The following is an 11739-nucleotide window of genomic DNA, read 5'->3' on the forward strand; positions in this document are numbered from 1 at the left end:
CTGACCGGGGAGGAAAACCATCCTATGACCGAATCAAGAATCTCTCAGACTACATAAATGTGTGTATATATACATATATACATGTGTGTGTGTATATATATATATATATATATATATATATATATATATATATATATATATATATATATATATATGTATGTATGTATGTATGTATATAAAATCATCATCATCAGTTTAATGTCTGTTTTTCCCCAGCTGGACGAAGTTTGTTGAGGCAAATTCCCTGTGGCCTGTCACCGACCCTCACTTGTTTCCAAGTAGGGTAATATTTCCCCATGGCCAGACCGGACTGGACCAGACATGTTTTCATGGAAGATTGCAAACAAATGACAACACTTGTATGATGATGAAGATTGTTGATAACAATTGGCTGATGTCAAGACAAGGAGAGACACATACATGTATAGGCACATACATACATAATGTGTGTGTATATGTATGTATGTGTGTGTGTGTGTGTGTGTGTGTGCGTATATATATATTTACATACACAAGGGGGTGTTGAAAAGTTCCTAGCTTTAAGGGTGTTGCGGAAGGAAGGTCTGGTTTGGGACCCAACCTTCTGAGTTCTTTTCCAAGTTCTTTTACAGGGTTTAGAAAAACTGAAGGACCTCTTCAGTATGTGTGTGTATGAATGTTAGAGGGGAATATACTGAATAATACCATAATTACCTGATTCTCCTGTATTTTCTTGAACCCAAAGCCAGGAATTTTCCAGCGCCCCCTCTCATATATAATCAAAACAGAAAGTTTACTAGATTGCAATACTGAAATAAACAAATGTAATTTCAAAAGGACACAACTTGGATTTTACCCTGCCCACAAATTATATACATACATACAGACACATCACACTCACCTGTATGCATGCACAGGCACACACACACACACATATATATATAATACAAAGAATATATATGCATGTATACACACATATATGTACATACTTACATCTACATGTGTATATAGATGCATATCAGGGTACAGGACGTTAGAACAATGAACTACAGATCACGGAACGAACACATAGGAAAACAGATAGCCACTTGGAATTAATCCTTCGTCAGCTGCCTCTATTCTAGTAGAAACTCTGCCAAATCAGATTGGAGCCTGGTGTAGCCATCTGGTTTTACCAGTCCTCAGTCAAATCGTCCAACCCATGCTAGCATGGAAAGCGGATGTTAAACATGACGATGATGATGATGATGATACACACACACACAATAGCCTTCTTTCAATTTCCATCTAGATTCACTAACAAAGCTTTACTTGGCCTGGAAGTATAGTAGCAGATACAAGCCCAGTGCCCAAGATGCTGTGTAGTGACATTGAAATTGAAACCATGTAGTTGGGAAGTGAGTTTCTTAACCATTCAGCCATATGTAGATTTTTATACGAGGAAATGCTTAGGCTGAAGGACTTCACACCATCCCTTTATTGAAACAGGTTTTTCTCAAAACTCTGACTTCCTTATTCTCTAGTACTTCTCTAGGTACTTTCTCTGTCCTTATCTTAGATCTAAAAGTTCTTTCTTCCTACCACCCTCCCTCTGTCCACACCCCACTTAACTGTCTGAGGGCTGAGAGCAGTGTGAGGTGGCTCACTTCACACTCCTTCCTCTTTGCTGACTCTAATAGTACTTATCTACTTGATTAGGGTATCCTCATCGCTAGAGTGAGGTCATGAACTACTCCTCCCCCTCTCTCTGTCTTTGTGGGGGTTATGTATTATTAGCATTTTGGAAGGCAATGACCTAGTGGTTAATCTCTTGGACTCAGAATTATCACATTTCAGGTTCAATTGCCAGACTGGGTTGTTTGTATATCGTATCTTACAGTGTTCGTTTTGACTCTCTCAGCCAGTGATTCTCAACTGGGTCCTTATGACCTTTGGGGGGTCCACGAAAGATTTTGTTGTTAAAATTTATGTGCAATAAGTTTTACTTCTACAATACACAAAATGTTTTAACAATTTTTTTTAATACAATCCTTAATAATGATTTCTAATTTTGGTTCGAGGCCAGCAAGTTTGGGGGAGATTTAAGTCCATTACATTGATCTCTGTGTTCAACTGGTACTTATTTGATCAACCTTGAAATGATGAAAGGCAAAGTCAACCTTGGTGGAAAATAGAATTTCACTTAACTGAAAATAGAATTTCATCTGTTGTAGAATATCACCATGTAGAGTATTAGCCCAAATTCTTGCAAATTTAACATGTTGCAACATATTAGATTATCACCAGCAGTATTATTTTAATGTCCACTTTTCCATGCTTGCATGAGTCAGATGGAATTTGTTGAGGCAGATTTTCTACAGCTGGATGCCCTTCATGTTGCCCTTCACCTGTTTTTAAGTAAGATAATATTTGCCCATGACAAGGTGTATTTTCACAGAAGATTGGAATTGAAGGACACCGCTTGCATGGTGGTGACATTTGTTTACAGCTATCACAAGGAGATAGTAACATATATGTGCACACATATGTGTATACATACATATATGACAAGCTTCTTTCAGTTTCCACCCACCAAATCCATTCACAAGACTTTGGTTGGCCTGGGGCTATAGAAGAAGCCACTTGTCCAAGGTGCCATGCAGATGGACTAAACTTGAAACCATATGGTTGGGAAGCAAACTTCTTACCACATGGCCACATTTATGCTTGTACCATGCCTGCACCTATCAAACATTGTTGGTACCATCACTGAAAACTGGGTCTTTGGATTTTGTTTTTGTCACAGTCCACCCCCCCACCATTTTTTTTTTCTTATTGACTTCAGTCATTGGGCTGTGGCCATGCTAGGGGTACCACCTTCAAGGGTTTATAGCTGATCACTTATTTTATTGATCTGTGTTTGATGAATTGCTAAATGATAGTACATAATGGGATATGACTTAAACACAACACTGGTTTTAACAAACCAATATAAACATAAGTGTGGATGCAGATCGACACACATGAGTGTATGTGTTTTCATGTGTGTGTGTTTTCATGTGTGTGTGTGTGTGTGTGTGTGTTTGTGTGTGTGTGTCTAAGTGCAGTATAGCTGAATGGGCAAACAATTTACTTTGCAATCATGGTGTCTCTGGTTCAGTCCTACTCCATAGCACCTTTGACAGATGTTATTTTCTATTACTGTGGGTTAGCCTGGTAGATGAAAATTGTATAGAAGTTCATCAGGTGCAGTGCACTTGTAATTTAAAGGTACAGCTTTGTTACACACTGTGTTACACTGATTCTGCCTAAGAATTTAAGTTAACTGGCTGAGTATTCCACAGACATGTGTATCCTTATGTGTTAAATGAGGAGTAGATAATTTAGTTGATCAAACAACTGAAACCTCATAACCAAAGAACAAAGTTTCACCTTGTGTGTGTGTGTGTGTGTGTGTGTGTGTGTGTGTGTGTGTGTTATCATTATTTAACACCCATTTTTCATGCTGGCATAGGTTGGATAGTTTGACAGGAGCTGGCAGGCCAGAGGACTGCACCAGACTTTACTGTCTGTTTTGGCAGAGGCTTTATGACTGGATGCCTTTCCTAACACCAACTACCTTACTGAGTGGACTATATATATATAAGTTAGGATATTATAACACTTATATATATATATATATATATATATATATATATATATATATATATATATATATATATATATATATAGGAAAATGAAAAATAAGGCAGAATGCTAAACTGGAAGTATATTTTAATAAAGATTTCTAACTGGCTTTCATTGCGAAGCAAATTTTCAAGAAGAGGGAGAATGAAAATGTTTTTTTACAGAGAAGTACAAAATGAAGAAAATAATATATAAAAAAATAAATATACCGATACATTATATTGTCTTTGAGCTTTTGAAGTTCAATGGTAATTCATGTAGATAATGGTTGGAAAAATAAGGATGCATGAGAATTGAGAGTTGTGTTAGGTTTTAAAAAAGGGTTAAAAGTTTGTGTTAAGCAGGAAGTGTGTGTAAGGGGAGACAAATGTTTGAAAAAGAGTTCATAACTCCAACTAAAAAGATTTGTCTCCCCTTACACACACTTCCTGTTTTGACATCACACTTCCTGCTTAACACAAACTTTTAACCCTTTTTTAAAACCTAACACAACTCTCAATTCTCATGCATCCTTATTTTTCCAACCATTATATACATGAATTACCATTGAACTTCAAAAGTTCAAAGACAATATAATGTATTGGTATATTTATTTTTTTATCTATTATTTTTATATATATTTTTTTTTATTATAATTTTCTTCTTTTTGTACTTCTTTGTAAAAAACATTTTCATTCTCCTTCTTCTTGAAAATATGCTTCGCAATGAAAGCCGGTTAGAAATCTTTATTAAAATATGCTTCCAGTTTAGCATTCTGCCTTATTTTTCATTTTCCTATTATTTCTCCACGTGCGGTTAACACAATCCCACTATTTACTGACATATATATATGTATGTATACATACATATGCACACATATACATGTGTAAAAGGTTGAATGTAGATTCATCCTTTAATTGGAGTGATTTCCAAAAAGATTTCTGATATTGATTCTTTATACTTTGCTGAGAGTTTACTGGTTTAAGTTGGTGAAGACATGAAAAGTAGTATTAGAATATTAAGTGTACGATTATTTTATGAAATGAAGTTCTACAAATCCAATCATATTTGTCAAAAATGGAGGCGATATGATGTTAAAAAGTTGTAACAAGTTGTGGTTTAATAATTGGCATGACTCCCATCACTCATCACACATAGAAATGAGCAGATAAACATGAAACTCATAGATCCAACTTCCTAGTATTTTTTCTCTGCACTGATGAGTACTATGATAATTTCCAAATTCAAATATGAATATCTATGTACGAAACAATTGTATGCATGATTAAACTTGTTACAACTTTTTAACATCTTATCTCCTCCATTTTTGACAAATATGATTGAATTTGTAGAACTTCATTCCATAAATTAATCATACACTTTCTATATATCTATATCTATCTATCTATCTATCTATCTATCTATCTATCTATCTATCTATCTATCTATCTATCTATCTATCTATCTCTCTCTCTCTCTCTCTATATATATATATATATATCTATATAATCACAATTTTCATCATGCTTTGATGTCCATTTTCCATGCTGGATCTGAGGACTGCATTGTACTCCAGTGTCTGCTTGGTCATGTTTTCTATGCCTGGATATCTTTTTTTGTGACAACAGCATTAATGAAGTTGGCATGCAACTCACAAGACTAAGTTCCCCTTCAACTTAGTGGGGTTACAATAGAGAAGGGGACAGCTTTATGCTAACCGAAGAGAGGTTAAAGTATCAAAGAAGGGACCAGAACAAGTTTGTTGCAGTAGAGGAATTACATGGGTACTTATATTAAACTCGTATTATACACACACACACATACATAAACTATATATACTTATATATATATATATATATATATATATATATATTATATTATATTATATTATATTATATATATATATACATATTTTTTTTTTATTCATGCGCCCTTTTAAAGCCTAGCCAGGCTCATGGGCCTGGTTTCCCGGTTTCTATGGTGTATGTGTTTCCCCCAGCTGAATGGGACGCCAGTCCATTGCAGTGTTACTCAAGAAACAGGAAGAAAGGGTGAGAAAAAGTTGGGGCGAAAGAGTACAACAGGGGTCGCCACCACCCCCTGCTGGATCCTCGTGGAACTTTAGGTGTTTTTGCTCAGTAAACACACAATGCCCGATCTGGAAATCAAAACCGCGATACTCTGACCGCGAGTCCACTGCCCTAACCACTAGGCCATTGCACCTCCACATTATAAATATATATATATATATATATATATATATATATATATCTGTGTGTAGTGTCAGTGGTAAGAAGTTTGCTTCCCACTATATGGTTCCAGGTTCAGTTCCACTGTATAGCACCTTGGGTAAGTGTCTTCTACTATAGCCCCTATGCCAACCAAAGCCGTGTGAGTGGATTTGGTAGATGGAAGCTAAAAGAAACCCATCACGTGTGTGTGTGTATGTATGTGTGTGTGCGTGTGTGTGTGTGTTTGTGCCACCGCTGCCACCACCACTTGACAACCAGTGTATTGTTTCTGTCCCTGTAACTTAGCAGTTTAGCTTAAGAGACTGAAAAAAGCTAAACCCTAGTCTTCTCACTTCTATGTTTAGTATATTTGATATGTAGTTTGTGTGTGTGAAAATATATATATTTATACACACACACACACATACATACACATTGATATATACATGTTTTTCTGTTTCTATCTCTAATTCTTACATACATACATACATATATACACATAATTAAGGGATCAGCAAATATTTGCTTCACCATATACCGAAGTTCAGAAATAGCAGCTAAAAAAGCTGAGAATCCCACAGATAGCATCACTTGTAACTCGCAAAGGCAAAAACAAGAAGAAAAAAACAATGAAAAACTAACCATTCCGAAGGTTAACAGTAGACGCGTTCCTGGATTATGATTGATACTCAATTTCCTTCATCAATACTGTATTCCAGCAGTAAATTTGACTATGCTGATCCCTTAATTATGTATATAAATATATATGAGCTTTTAAATAAGTTCTCCACCAATAATGGTGCTTTCATACCGATGGGCTTGGTAAAAATTATTAATTGTTAATTGATTTATTAATTAATAAATTGATAATCCTTTACCCTTTTAATTTGTAATACACACACACACACACACACACATATATATATATATATAAAAGCTGAACATAAGAAGCATCAGTAGTGGTGTGCAAGAGAGACGATTGCGCTGGTTTGGACATGTGGTGAGAATAAATGAGGATAGCTGCGTGAAAAAGTGCCACTCCCTAACAGTTGAGGGAACCCGTGGAAGAGGTAGGCCCAGGAAGACCTGGGCTGAGGTGGTGAGGCAAGACCTTCGAACATTGGGCCTCACCGAGGCGATGACTACTGACCGAGACGTTTGGAAATGTGCTGTGCGTGAGAAGACCCGGCAAGCCAAGTGAGATCGTTGCCAGGGCCCCTGGACTGGCTCTTGTGCGGGTGGCACATAAGATGTACCATCCTGAGTGTGACCGTTGCCAGTACCGCCTGACTGGCCTTGTAGAGTTTTCGAGCGAGATCGTTGCCAGTGCCCCTGGACTGGCTCTTGTGCGGGTGGCACATAAAAGACACCATTTCGAGCGTGGCCATTTTCGTGCGGGTGACACGTAAAAGCACCCACTACACTCTCTGAGTGGTTGGCGTTAGGAAGGGCATCCAGCTGTAGAAACTCTGCCAAATTTAGATTGGAGCCTGGTGTTGCCATCCGGTTTCACCAGTCCTCAGTCAAATCGTCCAACCCATGCTGGCATGGAAAGCGGACGTTAAACAATGATGATGATGATGATATATATATATATATATATATATATATATATATATATATATATATATATATATATATATATATATAGAATACATATACACACATAATATGTGCGTAATCTGCCAGCTCGCCAAGTCTGCAAAACAAGTTCACTTCCCTGATGTAACTATTTGACTTATCCTGCTGATAACCTTTGTCAAAGGCATGAATGTCGCCAATCCTCACCTTTCAGTCTCTGAAGACAAAAGAACAACTGATTTCTCTGTTAAAGAATTCTACAGAGCAGTATGTGTGAGAGGAATATATATCTATGTGTATGTATGTGTGTGTGTGTGTGTGTGTGTGTGTGTATAAATATATTTTCACACACACAAACTACATATCGTATACATATTTTATATGCATACATACATTATATTTATGTACATACATACACACATATATCTTTTATATATTCTAGGTCTACCTCTGTCGAAGTAGTCGTACGTCTACCTTAGTCTTAGGCTGGGACAACCTTCAAATGATATGTAACATAGGTAGAGTGTTTGAAGGAAGAATGTTTATAACCTAATTTTATTTATTTGTGATGCACATCCTTTTTCTCTCTGAGTGGTTGGCGTTAGGAAGGGCATCCAGCTGTAGAAACTCTGCCAAATTTAGATTGGAGCCTGGTGTTGCCATCCGGTTTCACCAGTCCTCAGTCAAATCGTCCAACCCATGCTAGCATGGAAAGCGGACGTTAAACGATGATGATGATGATGATGATTCTGAACTGTTAGAGAGTTAGAGCATGCCTAGGTGTTTATTCATAAGAAATAAGGTAGGAAAACTATAAACTTTTACTAATTTATTTAACATATTCTGAATCTCAAGAATAAGTTATTTTTTTAATCATGGAATCGAGGGATAAGAAAAATATTTTTGAATTAAAATACCTTCCTACTTGTGATTTAAGAATGCTGTTACAGTGTCGGTCAGCGTTTCTCAACCGGGGTTCCCTGGAACCCTAGGGTTCCATGAGAAAGAATGAGATAAGCTAATGCTAATTTCATGATTGTACTATTACTATACATCTATACATGCACAACATACTATTGGTTATTGTAATATAGATATCATTCCTATCTAACCTATTGTTATCGAAAAAATATAACAACCATTGGGGATATATTTTTATATATATACATATATGTGTATATGTATGATATTCACCATGTGTACTACAATGAAAAAATATGAGAAAGATATGGTATATAATTTTTTTTTTTGTGCAGGGGTTCCTTGAGACATGTAATTTATTTTAAGGATTACACAAGGGCAAGGAGGTTGAGAAACACTGGTGTAGGTACATCCTATGCTTGCTGGACCTCTGGCAAAGAAACAGTGTTTAGCTTTGACTAAGTTATTGTATGAGTATGTTTGTTAGTGTCTAAGTTGTGCATAGCAAGGCTGGGGACTCATTGCCAATTTCAGCATTTTTTATGTTTTTAATTTTCTTAGAATTTCAATCTTTGTTCCCTAACTATGGATTTCTGGAACATTTTAGTGTCAAATGGGACAAATTTGCTAACCAGACAGACCCTTCAAACCAGGACTGTCTTAGTGGAACTAGTATGTATGGTAAGCCTGTATGTATGCATGTGTGTGTGTGTGTGTGTGTTTGTTGTCTTCACATTGTATGCTAATTGTAAACAAATGTCACTGTCATACAAACGATGTTGTTAGCTTGCAATCTTCTACAAAAACATACTGATTTCTCCTTCACATCTTTCAAATTTTTTTTCCTTCTCTCTTTTTCTGCCTCTCATATTCACCTATTCACTGACAGTATTTGTTGCATTTTTTTGTTGTAATGAGTTGCAGGGGTGTGTTTGAAGGGGTCAAGTTTACTGTTGCAATTTTCTGCACCTTTTTCTCTTTCATCCCATTCCATTATTTTTCTTTCGTTTCACTACATTGAGCTGTCCTTGTTTGACGGATTAGGGGAAAATAGTACCTTGCTTTGAAACCGTTGTAGGTTGGTGACAAGAGGTGCATCTAGCCATAGAAACTTTGCCCCCAACAAAATTAATCTTTTCCAATGCTAGCATGGAAAAGTGGACATTAAAACGACGATAATGACGACAATCTTAAATATTCCTTTCTACTAATGGCACAAGGCCTGGTCTTTTGATGGGAGGGGACTAGTCGATTACATCGACCCCAGTGTTTCACTGGTACTTAATTTATCAACCCTGAAAGGATGAAAGGCAAAGTTGACCTCAGCAAATTTTGAACCCAGAACGTGTAGAGAGACAATATACTGCTAAGCATTTTGCCCCTTGTGCTAACAATTCTGCTACCTTACTGCTCTTTCTTTCTTATTTCTCTTTCACATCTTCCAAATTTTTTTTCCTTCTCTCTCTTTCTGCCTCCCATATTCACCTACTCACTGACAGTATTTTGTTGCATTTTTTTTTGCTGTGATGGGGTTGCAGGGGTGTGTTTAAAGGGGGTCAAGTTTACTTTTGCAATTTTCTGCACCTTTTCGTGTTACATCCCATTCCATTATTTTTCTTTCATTCACTACGGCACTTTCATCATTTGATTCTTCTTTCTCTTTCATTCCTTCATTCTTTCACCTGACCCCCACCCACCAGTTTCACTCTTCCATTTATTCCTCATTCCCTTTCTTTCTTTCTCTTCTCCTTTACAATCTCTTCATTAATCCATTTTTTCCTGTCTTCTCTTCCCTCCACTCCAGTTGTCCTTGTTCACTCCACTCACCCTTCTTTCACTCAGCTCACACTCTCTATCTCTCTTCTCACACTCATCGGCCCTCATTCATTCACACTCGATCACTCCACTTACCTCAGTTCTCTTCACTCACCCTCAATCACTCCACTCACCTTCGATCACTCTGCTTGCCCTCGACCACTCCCCCCCCCTCAATCACTCCACTCTTGTTCATTCTACTCTCTCCACACCACTTGTACTTGATCACTCCACTAACCCCAGTTTTCTGCATCTGCCCTTGATCACTATACTCACCCTCTTTCACTCCACTCACTCTTGTCCATTCCAGTCTTGCTCACACCTCCTGTCCCCAATCACTCAACGTACCCTTGGTCACTCAACTCACTCTTGTTCCTCCCACTTACACTCACTGACCCCCACCTTCGATTATTCTTTTGCCCTCTTTAACTCCACTCACTTTATCCACACTGTCAAACAGGCATAGACAGCACCCTTTTCCCTAATGCAGGTCGCATGAGACATGGTTCATTATCAAGCAAGCTACACAACTGAAAAAGAAAGGTAATTTTACGTTAGGCGTTCATGTGGCCCGTGGGCCACAGGTTACCCATAACTGCTGTAAAAAAAAAAAAAAAGAAACCTTGCCCTGATATCCTTTCCCCCTAATCTTCCTTTTTTACAATGGACACCAACTTTCTCTTCCACCTCCGACAGCAGCGCGAGGGAGCCACTACATTGTTGCTCGACTTTGCTAGAAATAGCAGTTCCCTCTACCTCAAATTACATCCTGCCATCTTAAATAATAATAATAATAAGCGTTGAATGGTGCAGAGCAGACATGGGAAACATTTCTCGAGAAATGGGCCGCATGAAACATTATTTCCTAAAAATTTCAAAGTAATTTTTCGCTAGCGCGCCATTCAGAAGATCTCGTTTGCTTATGACTGATGTAGAACTTGATATATATATATATATATATACACATATATATATATAAAAGGCATGTGATGGTCACGGTTGGTATATCGATCATCGCAGGTCTGTGCGATCAGGATTGCCTGGTGCTACACAACAGTGGTTTCAACAAGTAACGACGCGGGCCAACGAGGGCCAACGAGGGCCAACGAGGCAGCCACTGCGTGGTCGATCGACTTTCGAGAAATAATAACTAAATCTCCCTCTATTATTAGAAAATGAAGTGTCATTAGATAAGGTAGTTGTCGATACACTATGTCTGAATTTAAAAGACGAGAATATCGTTGATTGTAGAGGTCTACTCAGTCAGGTTTGACCTGGGGTTAAACAATACTAACAAGGTGGGCCGACGGAGGATTAATCAACACGGGATGATATAGCTTGGGATACATAGTGTTTTTTTTGGGGGGGGGGGGGGAACGATATAGTCATGACTGGAACGCTTTTTGAGCAAAGTAGAACTGATCAACAACACAAACTGACGAAAACAGTCTCTTACGTGCAGCTCTAGCTGCTAAAAATAGCAACCAAAAATCACATTCGATTTTGTCTTTAAAGGAAAAGGAAACGTTACATGGTATACATTGTGTTAGATGCACTGTCTGAATAG

At 37.5% G+C, this 11739-nt stretch overlaps 1 protein-coding gene and 1 long non-coding RNA gene across 5 annotated transcripts in view; one reads left to right on the plus strand and one right to left on the minus strand.

Annotated features, from left to right (window-relative positions):
- The window catches only part of LOC106881690 (arginine--tRNA ligase, cytoplasmic), a 218777-nt gene that overhangs the window by 122080 nt on the left and 84958 nt on the right, over positions 1 to 11739 (plus strand). The window lies entirely within an intron of this gene.
- The window catches only part of LOC149134603 (uncharacterized), a 57734-nt gene that overhangs the window by 45572 nt on the left and 423 nt on the right, over positions 1 to 11739 (minus strand). The window lies entirely within an intron of this gene.

This window comes from Octopus bimaculoides, chromosome 7, assembly GCF_046866305.1.
Source record: "Octopus bimaculoides isolate indiv1 chromosome 7, ASM4686630v1, whole genome shotgun sequence".
In the NCBI taxonomy this organism is placed as follows: domain Eukaryota; kingdom Metazoa; phylum Mollusca; class Cephalopoda; order Octopoda; family Octopodidae; genus Octopus; species Octopus bimaculoides.